Here is an 18,393-nt window from a genome sequence, read left to right on the forward strand (position 1 = left end):
GCTTTTCTCCCCTTGTTTTCTTCTAAAGGGGACCATATGTCCCCAAGCTGAGGAATTGGGAACTGGAAGCTATAAATTTAGAAGAAAAAGTAAAACTCACAACACAGTCATATCTAAGAAGACTGAAAACCGTACTTCATTTTCTGAACTAGTTTTTCTTCCGAAAAGCTGTTTGGAAACAGGATTTATTCTGCTTTGGAACAGAGGGGATTATAATTACTTATGCATTCCATTCACTGCCGGCTTTCTCCTGCTGCTTAGAGGTAACCAGTTCGAATGTCTCTGTGTGGCTTATCCAAGGGTAAAAAGATTTTGTTCTATTAACCCACTAGAAACTGCTCAGGGATAAAGCCAAAAACCAGTGCATCCTAGCTTTAATCCCCATAGCATCAAAATCTCCTTGTTGCACTTCATAATAATGAGCGTCATCTGTCGACCCATCTAATCATCTTCAAGTGCATGGGTTTGGTCTCAAGATAGAATAGGTAAGAAAAAAGGTGAGTTACTTATAAAGACAACAGAAACTCTGAATCCAAGATATAGCACAAGAATACTCAAAGCACAGATGATGTGCTATAGTGAAATCATTATCAAAATGAAGAAGCGAGACTCTGTAGTTGCCTGGAAGACTGAATTCAGTTAAATCCACAGTGTGGTTACAATTGATAAGTAATCAGTGGAATGCATTTTCGTAAATCTCCTGTTCTACCACCGGGGCAGGTCCATGCGAACGTGGCACGGTGTTCAGAAGTTGACCCACATTCCTCTTCAAATCACTTAACCACACTCAGCTGACCTGCATTCCTTTTTAGAACAATCTAATCAAATTCATTTCAAATACCAGAACCTCCAGTTCAAGATTTAATCGGTGTTTATGCACACACGTGAAATCTCTAGTGTCCACGTGTGCCCTTGACGATGGAGACTCCATGTTTACAGAATTTTGCAGAACTTCCCAGCCATAGTTTTTCAATCTTATATGGATTCCCTCTCTCTCTCTTCTCCTTCCCCTCCCCCTTCCCCTCCTCCTCCCTTTTCCCTTCCCCCCCATCCCCCTCCCCATCACCCTCCTCTCTTTCTTAAGAGGTCTTTAATCTGTGGGATATACCAATTGTTGAAAACACCCATCCTGGGCCTGAGTCTTAGAAACTATTTCTCTTTCCTATTCACCCACATTGGAAAGTAGTGTAAGCCAGTAGGCAAATTACTAATGTGGAAGCTCTGGAAAATATATCAATCCCATGGTATAGCATAAAGAATCTGGATGACTAGTTAATAACTAAGATATTGTTATGTACACGTGTCATATTATGGAAGCAAATATGCTGACTGTTTGGCACCTTACAGCATTTTCATTTATCCCTAATGAAGTTGAATACTCTGATGTCAAAGGGCTATGTAAATCACCAACAGCAAAAAAACCAAATGTATGGAAAAGTTGAATAATCAGACTGCATTTTGAAGGATTTAAAACACTCCTCAGTTATTGTTGTAGAGTGTTAGGAATTTCCCTTGCAGACAAAAATGTTGGATGTAAAAGTTTGCTTAGAAATAACCATCTTACGGCGACATAACAGGTCCACGGCATTAATTTATACCAGTGACTAGGGTAGCTATTCATGAAGATTAAAAAAAGACACAAGTACCCAATCAAAGCCAAACACAGACAAGTACGATTGACTTTATTCAGGTTCTGGCAATACCCTGAGCACCCTAAATCCAAGCATCTGAGTGTTTCTGCACAGGCATTTTGTGTTAGACTTTTACAGGGAGGGAGAGGCAAGTTGCAGGTGGGGTGATGTATCGTTGGGATTGCTTTGCAATCAAGGGAAGTCTAGATCAGTTAGCTGAACAGGAAATGTTTTTTCTGTGTGTAGCAAGTTTCAGAGGGACAAACAGTTGAATCTCAGCTATTCATTCATGAGACAAAGAAAGGGAAGTTGGAGGGTCTGTGTCTAGTCCTGCCAGCACGTTCATGCAGAAGGGGAAAGTCTCTGTTTGGCCTTGGTCATAGGTAAACAAGGGAGTCACCTACAGAGCTTATGGAGTCATGAGAAAGAGGAGACCATGAGTTTTATCAATTATACGGGGAGTTGGCTTTTTGTGGTAAGACATTTCCTGGAACACGAAAAGGTGGGGGCATTTCTCATCCGTTGCTGATTTCTGGGAGCACAAGCCTCAGGCACATTTTACTGTTGTCAATGCTAGTCTGATTCAGATTGGAGGCGTCAGTAGACAGATAAGGAGATGGGATATAACCCAGGGGGAGTCTGTTCAAACAGATCCAAAGGCAACAAGCCACCCTGAGGGGGAAAATATTTTCCATAAAAATTATCTGGAAAAATGTGGTCCATGGGTAGCTCTCGGTCAGTGAAACATTGAACTCTTGATCTCAGCTCAGGTCTTGATCTCAGGCCCCTGAGTTCAGGTCCACATTGGGTGTGGAGTCTACTTTAAAAAAAAAAAAAAAAGGATCCGGTGGTGGTGGGGGCGGGGGGAAGGTGACCTATTACACATGATGTAAGTGGAATTCCTGGGAAATCCGTTGGGGTCAGGATGGTGAAGAAATGCTACGTTTAAATGAAAACTGGAGGTTTTTGGATGAAGCTTTACAAGAATGGGCAGGGAGTCTCTTGGGGGTGCAGGTGAGGTGGGAGCCCAAGTCAACCTCAGGTAGAATAAAGTGCTAACCTGCAAAAATCTGGCAATTGGGTTACAGTAAATGTAGTTAAATCCAGTCATGAAATTTACATACTGCCTGCCTGAATAGAGTTTGGATCCAGACTTCCTCTAGGTATTTCAGCGGCTTTACAGATTCACTGTGCTCTGTGTTGGTAGCTCACTATGGAAGAGAAACACAGAGGAAAGATCATGGCCCCCAATCAGTTGACTCCCCCCACCAAAAAAAAAACCCTTTGCCCCCAGTAGAGTCTTTTTGTATTTTTGCCCCAAGCTACCTCAGAACACATCAAGACACTCTCCTTCATCTGATCATATTTTTGCACGTGATTTCATTGTTTCCATTTAAAAATACCAACAAAACTTCTAATGATCTGTAAGGATAGGTAAAGCATAGTAATAGGATTCGTTGAAATCCCAGGATAATGTCAGTGAGTCAGGTTAACAATCCATAAAGTTTCTTCTATATCGAATCTTTTATTAAAGCTGCCATATTATAAGCAGCTAAGCTGCTGGACTTGAATTTCATCTCCCTCCCAATTCTAAGTTTATTAGAAGTCTAAGATGAAGCAAAGGCTAAATCTTGCCCCAAGAAGAGAGAAAAGAAATACAGAAGGGGAGGGGCACCTGGGTGACTCAGTTGGTTGAGCTTCCGACTCTTGGTTCAGGTCACTGTCTGATGGTTCATGAGATGGAGCCCCGCATCGGGCTCTGTGCTGACAAAGCCTCCTTGGAATTCTGTCTTCCTTTCTTTCTGCCCCTCTCCTGCTCATATGCTCTCAAAATAAATAAATTAAAAAAAATGTTTTTAAAGAAGGCAAAATCTACATTGAAAGAATAGAAAAACAAGAGAGTTGTTTTCTGCTTGATCATTGACAATGTTCTAGCAGGTTTATCCAATTTTTGTAGCACAATAAAGATATGTATGTAATGGAAACTGGGTAAAAGGATAGAGGCAGATGTTTAATTGTAATAATTGAATGAACAATTAGATGTCAGCTCTTTGGCAGATGATATACAGTGAAATGCACTTCTGTACCAATTATTTTCAGTAGCTAGCTCTTGAGTATAAAAATGTGCTCAGTGTTGAATCGAAATATGAAGAATATAAACTCCCTGGTATCTTGATGGAAGGTGACAGTTGAATAGTAGGGGATAAGAAATGGACACAAAGCAGAAATGGTGCTCCAAAATGGGAACATCCTGTGTGGTGTTAGGTACAGGTAGGAGTCTTCCTAAAAGGGGTAAATGGTCCAGTAGCGGAGGTTGCTAAGCGCTTTCATTGGTACTAACTAGCCTACCAAGGCAGCTGCTTGATTAGGAAACTGAGTATCAGACTGGTTGGTAATAAGCAATTGAAAGACTAGGCAGAGTAGTTCATGAACTTGATAAAAGAGTCAACACGATGTTGAGGAAGCTGGCTTTCTTGCCATCCGCTCTATAATCTAGCAGCTCTGTTCCAACGCAACTACACTACCTCCATGCTTTGGCATGTGGTTTAAGATTTAGCAACAGATTGCACAGAAGAAGCAAACCAACAAACAATCCAAGCAAAAGCAAACTCATGGACTATGTAGGAAAGTATATATAAGCATAGGCTAAAATCACAGTGTAAAAATAATCACATGGAAACAATGGTAAACATGTAATCAAAAACATGTTAGAAAGAGAATAAACCATAACGAAAGAACTCTAAAAAAAATGGAAAAATATCTGAAACAACATCGCAAAGATTGCTCTTTCACACTATGGCATGCTATTCCTCTGGCTGCCAAAACCAGAGAACTTTTTTTTCCTGGGAAAACCCATTTTCTGTACCTGCAACACAGTCGGGCCCCTCGTGTGGAACCATTTAAACTGAATTAACACCTGACTCATTGTTAGAGCTAGTAGATGTTTACAGCAGTGGGAAGAAGATGTCCATTAATTACTCTTCAACAACTTAGTCCTTCAATAAATTAAAATCTGATTTTTAAAGAACAGGACGTCAAAATATTTAACAAGATGGCAGTGAAACAATGCTCTCTGTAGACCACGTCAAGGATGACACCAATTTCCATCCATATCTACTGGATGGAAGCAAGATGTGCTTTTCTCGGAGTTTATACGAGGCAAAAAAAAAAAAAAAAAAAAGGGAAAACACACAAAAAAACGGTATTTTTATTTTAACCAGATGTGAATGAATTAAGCCCAATATTTTCAAGTATTTTTAGTGCCATATGATGTCATCTGATTTTATATTTTCTACTGAGGGATAATGTGTGTTTTTAAAATTGTGAAGCCACTTTCCATGTATGTACTCAAAGTCATATGTATGATAAATGACAATAAACAAATTACAAGGCTGCAGGACACGCTCTTGGCTGTTTATGTCGAAAAGCAGAGAGGGAGAGATTTAGTTTTTCAATAGGAAATCAAATTAAAAGCATGTGAAATGTCTTCTGCTGGCCTTCAAGGTAGTCCTCATTTTAGTAATTATGTACTTGTCCAAAACAGGTCCAGAACAGGATTGCTGAGCTGTGTCCTCCTAATCCTACAACTTGCCTTTTTCCGGCCAACAGAGCAACCCATGGACTCCACAGGCACTGTGTGCAGTGTTACACGAGTCATCCAGAGAACCCCAGTTTTTCATTTTTTTTACTGTTTATTTATGAGAGAGGCAGAGCGTGAGCTGGGCGGGGGGGGGGGGGGGGGGGGGGGGGGGGAGGGGCGCGGGTGGAGAGAGAGAGGGAGACACAGAATCTGAAGCAGACTCCAGGCTCTGAGCTGTCAGCAGAGAGCCCCATGTGGGGCTGGGACTCAAAGACCCCGAGATCGTGACCTGAGCTGAAGTCCTATAATGCTCAACTGAACTGAGCCACCCAGGTGCCCCCAGAGAGCCCCAGTTTTTAAACAACCAGGTCCTTGCTGGTTGTTACATATTGAATCTATATTATAATGAACATATGTAAAATACAGTATTACATGCCATTAATATATAATACATTACCATTATTCTATGGAGTAAATATATTATCGATGATGTATCTTCACTGACAGGCTCACACATGCTACACATCCCCAGTGCCATTAACCCAGATTAAGTGCTGAGTTTCTCAGGATCGTGGCGCCACTCTTGCTCGCTTGGACCTGGCAAGGGAACAAAGAGGATGGATGGACGAGAACTTGCTTCCTCACACTTTTCTCTGGGGCAGCAACGGGCAAGTAGCCACACCCTGGAGCAAGAGAGTGGCCCTCCATAGCATTGCTGAGTGAACTTCTCGAGTCATCTCTCCTGGGAAAGAGATTTCTTAAAAACCATTTAAAGCTTTCCAAAGGGCAAAAGCGAGATGGTCGTGAGCCAATGTTACCATAAATGCTTCCACTCTCCCTGATTTCATTTCGGAAATAAGGAAGGAAAGACGCAGTCACCACTGCTGGCTTGCCCACACGCCTCACCAGCTGCCCACAGCCCACCCCCCCCCCCATCCCTCCCATCGCTCCCTGTCTCCCATTAAGAAAAAGACGCTAAAAGTAAAGTTAATATTCCTGTAGGGACGGTGATGTGTTCAACGCTGTACAATTAAAAAGCCATTATTTCAGACCAAAGTCTCCAGCCAGCACCCACGCTTGAGCAAAGCACGTTCCGGGCCAAGCCCCCTTGTCCTCCTCTCCCTGGCGAAGTCCTGGAGGGGACGAGCCTCCGGGGCGGGAAGGAGGAGTGGGGGCGAGGACTCCGTGCCAGCGCCACATCCTCTGCCAAAGGCTTCGCAGGCACAGCAGTGTCCCAGTACTGTGCCCACCTTCCGTTTCCCCTCCCCGAGTCCCTCGTCCCGGTTCAGGCCGGACCCCGCTGGACTGATTTGGGGACCAATGAGGTGGCAGCGGCTGACGCGTGGATCCCGGTGAGGGTCGATTTCATTTCCAGGGGGAGAGGCCGCCGGGCGGGGGGCGGAGGAGAAGGAGGGAAGCGGGGGGCAAAAAGTAGGAGGGGAGGAGAGGAGAAGCCCAGCTGGGGAGACGCAAAGGCGGCAGAGGCGAACGAGCGAAAGGTGGAGAAGGAAGCGCAGGTTCGCGGACAGCGGCGGGCGGGTGGGGAGGCGGCGCGGGAGGGGCGTGGGCCGGCCGGGGAGGGTCGCCGTCAGGCGGGCGGAGCAGGGGCGCGCGGCCCGGGGGTGGGGGGGGGGGGGGCGGGCGCGGGGACGCGGGGCGCGCGGCGGCTCCGGCAGCCCGGGCGGTGTGGCCGCGCCCCCGTCCCCGGCGGTGCGCCCCGCGTCCCCCCGCGCCAGCTCCGCGCCCGGCCGCCCCGGGGCTGCCCCCGCCCGCGCGCTCCCGTTGGGGGGCCGGGGGAGCGGCGCCGGCGGCCCGGCCGCATTGTGACGTAGCGGGGCCGCGGCAGCGCCTCCGCCGCCCGCCCCGCTCCCGCTCCCGCTGCGGCGGTTCCTGCTCCCGCCGCCGCCGTCCACCGTGCGTCCGTCAGTCCGTCCGCGCTTCCGAGCCGCCGGCGCGCGGGGCGCCCCCCGGTGAGTCCAGGTCCCCGGCGGGCGCGGCGGGGAGGCGGCGGGCGGCGGCGGCGGGCGGCTGAGCCTCTCCAAGTTTGCACCGGGAGACCCCGGCGGGTGTCGTCCCTGCTCCCCGCAGCCCCCGGGCCCCCTTTGTGCCGCGAGTCCCGGCGGCCGGAGCAGCGGCGGCGCCAATGCAGAAAGGGTTTTGGGGGTGGTGGTGGGGGGGGGAGGAGGTCTCTATAGTAACGGCTGCGGCTACCGAGCGGCAGCTTTACTCAGGGGAAGGGGGGTGGGCAGACAGCCCCCGCCTCGGTTTCCAAAGGATTGTTCCTTCCCTTTGCCCGTTTCGTGTGGTTATTATCCTGGCTGCCACCTCGGAGGCAGGGATGGGCAGTGCCCCAGCGCCTGAAAGCCGAGATAACGAGGGGCGAAGTAATAGTAACAGCGACAGGACCCAATCACGATAATAATAAACGCGAAAGAGGGGCGCCTGGGGTTGTGCCGCCCAGGGGAGCCCCGCGCGCATCCCCGGAGCTCCCTGGCTGCCCCGTCCAGCCGGGGCTGCGACCTGCCCCTCCGGCGCTGTCCTGCGTCCCGGGCTCGTCCGCGTCGATTTTAGCCGCGAATGTGCCTCTCTTGGCCTTCTCTCGTGGTGATGACTTTCATCTGCAGGTGGTAAGTGGGGTGAACTGGTATTTTGGCTATTGTCAAATGCCACGTTTTGTTTATTTCATTTTTACGAAAAGAAGAGAAGGGAAAATTATGAGCCGTTACTGGCAGCCATACAGTTTCCACAGGAAATACTAGCATTCTTTGAGGAACACGCTACTGCTTGCAGCAAAGAAAAGTCTTTAGGAAACAAAAAGGCAACGGCATTGTTGCTCATTTTCAATGGACCGCTAGGAGGGGGGGGGGCGGCGGGGACGTGTTGTTTTTTCCTGTGGGAACGTTGCTTTCCTTGGGAAAGTTAATTAAGGAAGCATTCCGGTCGGTGTCAGTTTTTCACTGGCGGGTGGCTGTGCCACCTCGCTCCTGTTGACTGTTACTGACAAGTGCCCATCAGAGACCCCGGAGGCAAGGAAGAGCCCAGAGGAAGGGAGAGCCGGTGCAGGACAGGCCCGCCGCACACCACGTGCTGTGGAGCCCGGCCAGGGTGCAGTTTGCAAAATGAAATAAGGGCTGTCTGGGGAGGTTTATGAGGATTACATGTGTGCACAGTATGTCAGTTCTCCAAGGTGTCACTCTAAACACGTAATTTTCGAGCACCACTTTCCTTGCTGAATCTGCAGGAAGGCAAAAACCTATTTCTCTCATTATGGAGCAGACATCCCAGCGGGGAATGGGTTGAAATCTGTATTTCATTTGTACATATTGAAATTTTAAAAGGCAGAGAGAACAAGGTATAGGAAAGCGGTATGCTAATGTGTTCACCTCTGGGAGAGAATGTCTATTGGCCATTCCTGATGCATCTCAATGTTAATTTACACTCAGCCTGGTGAGAGTGAAAGGAGATCGCTTTAAGGGGTTCTTGAAACTGTTTGAAGAAGGTGTGACGTTTTCTATCCATCACAGAAGTCTCTCATGCGAAGGCAGTTTCAACTGAAGATTACCCATAATCAAATAGGAAGGAGTCCCTAGGTCTAGAATCAGAAAAAAAAAAAAAAAAAAAAAAAAAAAAAAAAAAAAAAAAAAGATGGTGCTTCTCTTAAGGATCTGTGGACATCTCAGTTAGAAAAAAAAAATTATTAAAAACTAAGGGATATAACTTTGAATGTAGATTTAATTTTCATGAGGATAAGTTACAAGATAGTAGATTGGAAGTAACACTGCCTGTGCTGATTTGACATTTACTGTGTATTGATGTCCAAAAGCAAGTGACCAGGGCAAATGAAGCTCTCCATGTACTATGTCACAGCCTTGCTAATTCCAGGCAGTTGTCCTGGTGCAGGTGTCTGTGGAAATGCAGAACAGAGGCCAAGAAACTTTGTGTGCGCTGTTGTTTTGGAAGGAAGTGGAGTAGTACTTTACTGCTCTTAGGAGGGAAACCCACACAAACATCTTATACAAACAAATGATCTTTGATATTATCACAGGAAGCCTGGAGCTGTTTCTCTTGCCAGATTTAAGGCATTACTTGTCAAAAGAGGAAATCTCCCAAGGAGCAGGTGCATCATTATAAGAAACACAAGGGAGATTCTCTTTTAAATGCAAAATCTAATTGAAAGGCAACAAGAGAATCAGTGACACTCTTCGAATAGAAACCTTGTTTTTGGCAGTCTGTCAGGTTACCGTTGCAAACCACATAGGAGAAATATGTGTCTTGGGAGAACAATAACATCCTGGTGAAAATCAAACAGTTGCTTCTGTGAAACTTTTACCCTTCTATACTTGGTTCCTTGTGCACCTTTAAAAAAATATGTTTGTTTATTTATTTGGAGGAAGAGAGAGTGTGAGCAGGGGAGAGGGCGCAGAGAGGGAGAGAATCCCCAGCAGGCTCCACGCTCAGCGCAGAGCCCAGTGCGGGGCTTGATCCCATGACCGTGAGATCATGACCTCTGCAGAAATCCAAAGTCGGACTCTTAACCGACTGAGCCACCAGGGTGCCTCATTCTTGTGTACCTTTGATTGATGTGCGGGTTTAGTTACAAGAAATAATTTACTGAAAATGGATCAGTAATGAATCGGTTACTACTATGATATATACTTTACATGATTTTGCACTTTATGTGGATAACTAGATTTCATAATTGGCTGTTTCCATCTTAGCTCTCTTTTAAGCTTTAAAAGTTTGGGGCGCCTGGGTGGCGCAGTCAGTTAAGCGTCCGACTTCAGCCAGGTCACGATCTCGCCGTCCGTGAGTTCGAGCCCCGCGTCAGGCTCTGGGCTGATGGCTCGGAGCCTGGAGCCTGTTTCCGATTCTGTGTCTCCCTCTCTCTCTGCCCCTCCCCCGTTCATGCTCTGTCTCTCTCTGTCCCAAAAATAAATAAAAAACGTTGAAAAAAAATAAAAATAAAAAAATAAAAAAAAAAATAAAAGTTAGTGACCAGGGCGGGGTGCCTGGGTGGCTCAGTCAGTTAAGCATCCAACTTCAGCTCAGGTCATGATCTCATGGTGCTTGAGTTCAAGCCCAGCGTCGGGCTCTGTGCTGTCAGCTCAAAGCCTGGAGCCTGCTTCAGATTCTCTGTCTCTCTGTCTCTCTGTCTGCCCCTCCCTGATTGTGCTCTATTTCTCTCTCAAAAATAAACATTAAAAAAAAAAAAAGTTAGTGACCACAATATTTGTCCAAATGATGACTATGAATTGATAAGGCTGATGGCTGGGCCCCGAAATGCACTAGTTGATTCCTTTTTATTGTGTATTCACTTTGTGCATTTGTGGCATATAAAAGTATAAAACACAGGAACTCTTCGCAAGGAATTTAGAAGGGAGGAAATAGGACACATGAAAAATGAATCATACAAAAGATGAAGGAAGATACTGTATGATTGAGCAACCAAGATGCTAAATAGTAAATGAAAAGGGATTCTAAGGAGGAAATGACCAATCAGCTCAGATGTTTTTATCACTTGTCCATTGCTGAATAACCAGTCACCCCAAAAAGCATTTGCTTAAAGCAAATATTAAAGCTCATGGTTGTGTGGTCCATGGTTTGGACTGAGTTCAGCTGGATGGTTCTTCTGCTGATCTTGGTGGGGTTCCTTCAGGCATCTTCAGTCACCTGGTGGGTGAGCTGGTGGCAGGGTGATCTAGGAGGGCTTCAGTTACATCTGCGGTAATCAGACTGTTAGCCATGTTAACAGGCACCCAAGACGTCTACATCCCATGGACCAATTCGATTCAAATCACAAGGTCACCTTGGATTCAAGCAGTATAGAAAGATTCCACTTCTTTTTTTTAAAATTTTTTTTTAATGTTTATTTATTTTTGAGAGAGACAGAGACAGAGCGTGAACAGGGGAGGTGCAGAGAGAGGGAGACACAGAATCTGAAACAGGCTCCAGGCTCTGAGCTGTCAGCACAGAGCCCAATGCGGGGCCCAAACCCACAAACTGTGAGATCATGACCTGAGCCGAAGTCGGACACTTAACTGACTGAACCACCCAGGCGCCCCAAGAAAGACTCCACTGCTAATGAGAGGTAGCTGCAAGAAATTGTAGCCTCCTTTTTTTTTTCCTTCTTTCTTTCTTTTTTTCTTTTTTTTTTTTTTGCAATTTACATGTTTGAGGACACTCATTCTCGCAAATGTTTTCTGCTAAGGAGGAATGTACTGCAAGACCGGAGAGCTGAGTGAAGCCTGCTTGTAGGCACCCCAGAATTTAGGTCAGGGAATGTCCTGGACCTTATTGTCCTGTAGTCTTCGTTCTGTAAACCTTGGGAAGATGATGAATAACACAGTGATGGTAAAATGTTAGTCACAGCCTTCTGCCAGTGGCATCAGGATGGTTTAGAGATGGTAGGCTGGCGGCAAAGTCAGCAGACCATTGGTGGGCAGTGAGGAAGGCTCTGGCAAAGGCAGAAGCAAAGAAAATGGAAAGGAAGGGATCATTCTGGGAGATTCCGTATTTTGGGATGGGGTGACTGATGACACGGCATTACTGAAAGCCTCTAGTCAAAATCATTCTGAGGTTAAAAAAAAAAAAAAGCTTAAGTGGCTGAAAGAATGTGCCATTGTGAGAAATAGATCAATAAGTGATTTATTTGGGGGGGAGGAGAAAAATTCAGTTTCAGAAAGGTGGATTAAAAGAGATAAATTGGATGTGAAAGTACTTTATCAGCTGCAGAGTATGCTCTGAATGGTAGCTATTGCTTCGTGCTTAAAGTGCAGCAACTTACATATGCTGGAGTTTCTCCCAAGTAAAGCAACGGAAAACAAAAGGGAACACGGAGGCTATCCCAAGGGTCAAAGGGAAGTCAGAAGAACCACTTTCAGGGTGGAAACAGAACTCCTCAAGGGGGCTGGGGAGCAGGGACTGATGTTCTTTCTCTGCAAGGCACAGCTGGAGGTCTGCCCTTGGACTTGGCATACCCACACAGAGAAAACCTTTGGTCTAGTTTGAATGGCACGCACACTGCTTCGCTCGGCGCGTTGATTGACAGGCCCACTAAGACAGCACACGATGGGGAGTAGGTAGGCGCTTCCTCGGAGGAGAAGGCAGACCTGCCCTCAGAAGCGGGAATGGATCCACCCGGGGTGGCCAAACCAGCCAGTGCCCACCAGGAATGAACACCCGCCAGACTTATTTGGACCTGGCCCCTGAGGAGCGGACAGGGCAGGAGGTGATGGTACAGGCATACTTACACAGAGACGAGGGTGCATCGGTAACAGTTAAACCCTTGCCAGTGTGGGGGTCTTTTCATGGAAGGATAGTAAAGAAAGAAGGTCCGGGGGTTGTTTTATTGGAGGGGACAGGAATTCACAACACATTCCACTCTTGTACCTAAGGGCTCTGTTGAGGTGCCGTGCAACCTGCCGTGTTTTGTTGATGGCCAGTCTGAAATTCAGGTGGTGCCCTCACCATCAAGTGCAGCTGTGGGCCAGACAGGAACACCTGGCCTCTCTAACGTCACACAATTAGTCTGAACAGCACGCACAGCTGCTCGTTATGGAAGGGCTTGGATGGACCAGCTCAAATCCAAGCGTACGCTTTTATAGTTTCTTTTGTGCACGTCTAAGAACCCTGAAGATATTCAATAAATGTTAACTTAATGAGTGAATGTGCCATTATCTGGTGCAGTAACATTTTCAAAAGCAGTCTGGTTTGACTTTTCATTAGTCACAGTAGAATTTGCTATAAAGTCCCTAAGTGTCTTTTTTAGATTCAAATGTTTTAAGGTACTATTGTCTCAGAAATGTAGGTTTTTTGGTTGTTTTTTTTTTTTTTTTTTATAATCCACCACTCACAAAAGTAGACTTTTCTCTTTTGAAACACAATTTTCTTTACTTATCTTTGTCACGGCTCTTGGCTGCAAGTCACAGAAACCCAGCTTGTACTTACTCAACTAGGCAGGGGCATATATTGTCTTCCTTATGGGAAAAGTTCAGGAAGGCTCCGATTCTGATTTCCTCTCTTCTTCCTGGTGGTACAATGGTCCAAAGCAGCTTCAAGTTTAACCCCTGCAGGGGAAGAGAATAATTTGGGATTAACTCTTAATTAATGGGCACATGCCCATGCCTGAACCAGCTCCTGTGGCCAGGGATCTGGAACATGGAATTCGACTTGACTTGGCCTTGATCATGTGCCCAGGCCTGGAGCCTTCGTGAATGGAAGGAACAGTCTGTGGGCAGAGGCGAGACATGGGGAGGATGTGGGAACTTCATGAGGGGGTGGTGGGTAAAACCCTCCCAAAGTAAATAGCCTGAGAGCAAGCAAGGGGTGGTTCTTTAAAAAGAAACTATCGAGAAGAGAGCGAGGATCCTGTGCAAGCAAAAAGAACAGGTATGTAAGGTATATCTACTCTTCCATCCATTTTCCCTGGAGGATGCATCGTCTCTCTGCCCCCAAGCCATGAACCTGGGAATGACCCTGATTTGACCTCTCATTGGGTCACTCACCAGGACCCCTGTCTCTGTCTCACTCTTTCCCCCTTTAGTTTAGAGCCCCCCCCCCCTCGTTTCACCCTGCACAAGTACCCTCTGAGAATGCCACGTCCAGTCTCTCTGCTTCAACTCCATCCTCCTCACCGTGGCCAGGGTGATCTTTCAAAGAACAAATAGATAAAATCGAATCAGGTAGCTGCCTAAGAGCCATTCAGAACTTCACAGCCCTGGAGGAAAAGAGCAACCTCCTGATCTTGAATTCCACAGTTCCTGGGTCCCCCGTAACGTGGGCCCTGCCTCCTGTGGACACAGGAGGTTGGATGGGAGGGAGGTGTGTGCCGTATGGCTTCTGCCCCCTGCCCACGTGACCCCCATGCTGTGCTGACCTCTGCCACTTGAAGGCCCCCAAAGGCTTCATTTTCTCTCATCTTCATGGGGTTTTTTCTGGCTGTGCTTTTGTCCCAGTGGAATGTTGTTTCTCCTTTCTTGACCTGACTTGACCTTGAACATTCACTCCTCCTTCCACATGCACCCCAAGTGTTGTTTCTCGGAGAAGCCTTTGCTTGAACACTGGGTCCTGCCCAGCCCCGCCCGGCCCCACATTCTACTTTACCCTGTGGTGCCATACGTGTGACGTCCTGTCCCGTTGTGCTGTGACAGCTCCGAGGGGCTTTCTCATCTCTGTATCCCTGTGTCTAGTGCAGGGGTCCTCACAGCAAACATGAAGAAGCTTTAGGGGAAGGAATGAAAAGGGTGTGCTGAGTCATTAACCTCGGTGATTTTCAAGATTTGTCCTGTTTCCTTTAACGTGATTCCTAAATTTGCATCTCTGAATGTTGGCCAGGAAAGCAGGGTGTCTTTGAAATCACCGTTCAGACACCTTTCTGCTGTTTTCCTGGCTCTGTGTAACGCTCGATGCCTACTTGGTCACTAACAGCTACCTCAAGAAAGACCCTGAAAAATACCAGTGGCCCAAAGCCCGTCTCGAAGCTAAAATGCATGGCCCAGAGATCAGATGAGGAATACTTTTTTTTTCCCCCTCTTCCATAAGAGAGGTTATTTAATAGTTAATATTTATGAGGCACTTACTCTGCGTTGGTTGCTTAACAGATGACTTATAATTATTTTCTTATTAATTCTCACAGCAGCCCTAGGAAGGAGCTATTACCATTATCTATCCTTTTCCTGCCTGTGAGGAAGCTTATGATTTACAGAGTTAAGGTCCTTCTTCCTGGAGATGGCCAAGCTGTCAGACCCTCATCTGGGTTGGTGAGGAGTAAAATCAAGCTTTGATTGGGCTCTTGCAATTCACCCAGTTACAATTTCGGTTCTCGTGGTTCTAAAACCGGGTGACCGCCTTCGAGGTATAAAACATGCCACCTGCCTCCCTTCGCCTTCAATTATGTCAAAAAGACCGCGGAGAAAGATGTATTTCGAGTGGTAAGGGCTCTGGGACTACAGATGGAATTAAGATGGATGTCTGCCTTAGAAATTCCAGCCATATTCCTGTACTTCAGATAATAAAGGGCCCATCTGCAGATTGTACTGCTGTGTATAAAACTCACGCCTCTTGAACAGCCAGAGTGAAGTCTGTGTCCTGAGGGTCATTCAGAAAGTCCATAGATACGGAAAATATGCTAAACACTTTGGAAGTCACAGAAGCTCAGTGGGTTTTCACCGGTTTCCAGTCTGAGAGCCTTCTAGGGATCTGATGAAAGCTGAGGATACTTTCCTTAGAAAAAAAGTTTGGGGGCGTCTGGGTAGCTTGGTCGGTTAAGCATCTGACTTCAGCTCAGGTCATGATCTCGTGGTTCGTGAGTTAAGGCCCCCGCATCGGGCTCTGTGCTGACAGCTCGGAGCCTGGAGCCTGCTTCGGATTCTGTGTCTCCCTGTCTCTCTCTGCCCCTCCCTCACTTGTGCTCTGTCTCTCTCTCAAAAATAAACATTAAAAAAAAGAAAAAAGAAAAAAAGATGTTCATACACACCACTGAGTCCAGGGGCTTCCAGAATATGTGGCAGCCCATTTGTGGATTTCCTGGGGCCCCACAGACTCCAGGTTAAAAACCTTGTTTAAGAGCTATAATCCAGGGGCGCCTGGGTGGCTCAGTGGGTTAAACATCCAACTTTAGCTCAATGTGTGTTTTCGAGCCCCACATTGGGGTCTACAGTGACAGCACAGAGACCACTTCAGATCCTCTGTTTCCCTCTCTCTCTGCCTCTCCCCCGCTTCCATGCTCTCTCTCTTTCTCTCTCTCAAAAATAAATTAAAAACATCAAAAAAACAAATTAAAAAAAGCTGTTGGGGCGCCTGGGTGGCTCAGTCAGTTAAGAGTCCTACTTCGGCTCAGGTCATGATCTCGCAGTCAGTGAGTTCGAGCCCTGCGTCAGGCTCTGTGCTGACACAGCTCAGAGCCTGGAGCCTGCTTCTGATTCTGTGTCTCCTCTCTCTCTCTGCTCCTCCCCCGCTCATGCTCTGTCTTTCTCTGTTTCTCAAAGACGAATAAATGTTAAAAAAATAAATTAAAAAAAAAAAAGCTGTAATCCAGAAGAAAAATAATGGCCATTGTTGAATATATACCACTTATTGACCATTTATTGAGTGTTTATTGTGTGCCAGTCCTTTTTGAAAAGTACATTGTAGCTAACCAGTCCCCTAAGACCTGTGTTCCCAGCCCTGTTGTAAGCTGCGGAGAATGAGGGTCAGAGAAGGAGCTCAGTCTCCCAGCCACCAAGTGCTGAGAGTGGAGTCAAACCCCGGCGGGCATCACTGTTATTTCATGCGGCGTCCGTGCTCGTTCCTTTCACCACGCTGGGCGTGAGACCTGTGCCCGTGACTTTCCGAGCCTTTGTTCCCCTTTGACTTCCCTCACCCTGCAGCTTCCCTGGTGGCAGTGGGTCAGGCAGCCGCTTCTGCTGCAGCAACCTCTGGGGTTGTCTCCCGTGCAGGAGCCAACAAGGGCTGGGAAGTTCTCGGCTCCTCTCCACCTTCGCCTGGGTTGACAGCTCGCACGCAGACCCCAGCGTCCGAGAGACAGATCGCTGCTGCTTGACCCTGCCTCAGTGAGCCCCTCGCTCTTTCCTGAGTGCAGCTTGCACCCTCAGAGTCATTAACCACACAGCAGCAACACTCAGCAGCAAAACTGGCTGCAGATTCTCCATTGGCACCCCTCACAGACCGTTACGGTGAGGTGCTGCTCTATGCCAGGCTCCTCTCGGAGCTGTGGTCACCACAGTGAGCTCACAGGTGTGATTCCTGAGCTCGTGGCATTTCCATCTCTTCTAGATCTACCCGGGAAGGGGGCTAGCAAAGAAAGAAAAGGCGATGTTTTCGGAAAGAGAAAAAAAGGAAAGGTACAAAGGATTGATTCTACTCCCTTCTCCGTTCTTTGCAGCTTTACATCTCTAGGCACAAGCGTGTCTGCTTCTCTAGCACTTTCATCCCTCCCCTGGGTTGTTGAGAGTGCTTTAGATTTCCAGAGACTTAGTAGGCAGAGTAAGGGGGACACAGGCGCATCAGTGCATCTCAGCCACCCCTTTTCAGATGAGGGGGCAGAGTGACCAAATGACTGGCCGGATGGGGTTGAAGGCAGGGCTAGCTAGCCGGTCTGGTGCCTGGTGGAGCATAGCCTAGTGTAAGCCACAGGCTGCTTCTAAGTTATTTGTGATGTGATTATTGTCATTTTGGCTTTGATGTTGTGGTCTCTCTGCTGCAAATGAATCTGGCAGGCATGTACTGCTCAGGAAGCAAACGCACTGCCAGCCTCTGCCCATCTTTGCAGCCCCTGAGAGGCGCCCCTGTGTGCTCTTTTCTACACATTTCCTTCTCCCTGCCCCCCAGCTGCCCCCGAGACAGCCTCCCAGGTTCTCTCTCTAAGTGTTGTGTTGTGACTTCTTACACCACAACGGGCGGGTAGAGGGGTGCCTGGGTGGCTTTGGCAGTCTGGGACCCGTGTCGGGCTCTGTGCTGAGGGCGTGGAGGCTGCTTCAAGTTCTCTGTTTCCTTCCCTCTCTGACCCTCCGCCACTCACACACATTCCCTCCCTCTCTCTCTCTTTCTCCAAAATAAATAAATAAATAAACGTTAAAAAAAAACAACAAAACTGGTGGACAGAAATAATAAGTCTGTGAATGTGAGCCACTTAATTAATTTCTCATTTTCTAGCAAGCACGTTAGGAAAAATAAGAGGAAACAGGTGGAATTAATTTCAGTCCTCTATTTTACTTAATGCAGTATATCCTGGATATTAGCATTTCCTCATGTAATATAAAAAAAATTATTAACTACCTCCCTTTCGTTCTTGTTTTTCATACTTTTTGAAAGTTGGTGTGTGTTTTGTTTTTAACTCAGACTCGAGCCACACTTGTGATGGTTAGTAGCCACATGTGGCTTGTGGCTCCCATAGTGGACTCCAGGCTTGGGCTCTGAGGAGGCAGTGGGAGTCCCAAGGGCAGACTCAGTGACGACTCCCTCTGTCGTCCCTCCACAGTGAGCCTGCGCCTCTGCTCTTGGGCCTGTTGGATGGGGCTGGCTGCTCGCTACAACCTGGGCTCTTGAGGGTAGGGTTGCACCTGTCAACTTCCTGTCCCCAATGTGGAATGCGGCATTTAGTAGGCCCGCAGCTGGCATTCAGTGCATTGGGAATTCATTAATGAACGAGGAAAGATTATGTGTAACACCAGGAGCTGCCGGGAT

The 18,393-nt window shown here is 47.2% G+C and overlaps 1 protein-coding gene and 1 long non-coding RNA gene across 8 annotated transcripts in view; one reads left to right on the plus strand and one right to left on the minus strand.

Annotated features, from left to right (window-relative positions):
* Window positions 1–2,708: 2,708 nt before the first annotated feature.
* Window positions 2,709–6,756, minus strand: LOC122216945. Of its 2 annotated transcripts, XR_006201206.1 has the most exons (4): window positions 6,462–6,756; window positions 5,669–5,808; window positions 2,958–3,053; window positions 2,709–2,842 (listed from the first exon to the last, which is right to left on the minus strand). It is a non-coding gene; the product is annotated as an uncharacterized LOC122216945 (long non-coding RNA). The 2 variants fall into 2 exon arrangements; XR_006201204.1 differs by lacking the exon at window positions 2,958–3,053.
* The window catches only part of LOC122216892 (synuclein alpha interacting protein), a 157,322-nt gene continuing 145,430 nt past the window's right edge, over window positions 6,502–18,393 (plus strand). For 2 of the 6 annotated variants that reach the window (XM_042933862.1, XM_042933888.1), the window contains exon 1: window positions 7,095–7,181. The gene's annotated coding sequence lies outside the window, so the exon portion shown is untranslated. Of the gene's footprint in view, window positions 6,564–6,651; window positions 6,729–7,094; window positions 7,182–7,404; window positions 7,839–18,393 lie in introns of those variants that run through there. The other 4 variants (XM_042933871.1, XM_042933877.1, XM_042933885.1 and 1 more) reach the window with 4 other exon arrangements.

This window comes from Panthera leo, chromosome A1, assembly GCF_018350215.1.
Source record: "Panthera leo isolate Ple1 chromosome A1, P.leo_Ple1_pat1.1, whole genome shotgun sequence".
Classification (NCBI taxonomy): domain Eukaryota; kingdom Metazoa; phylum Chordata; class Mammalia; order Carnivora; family Felidae; genus Panthera; species Panthera leo.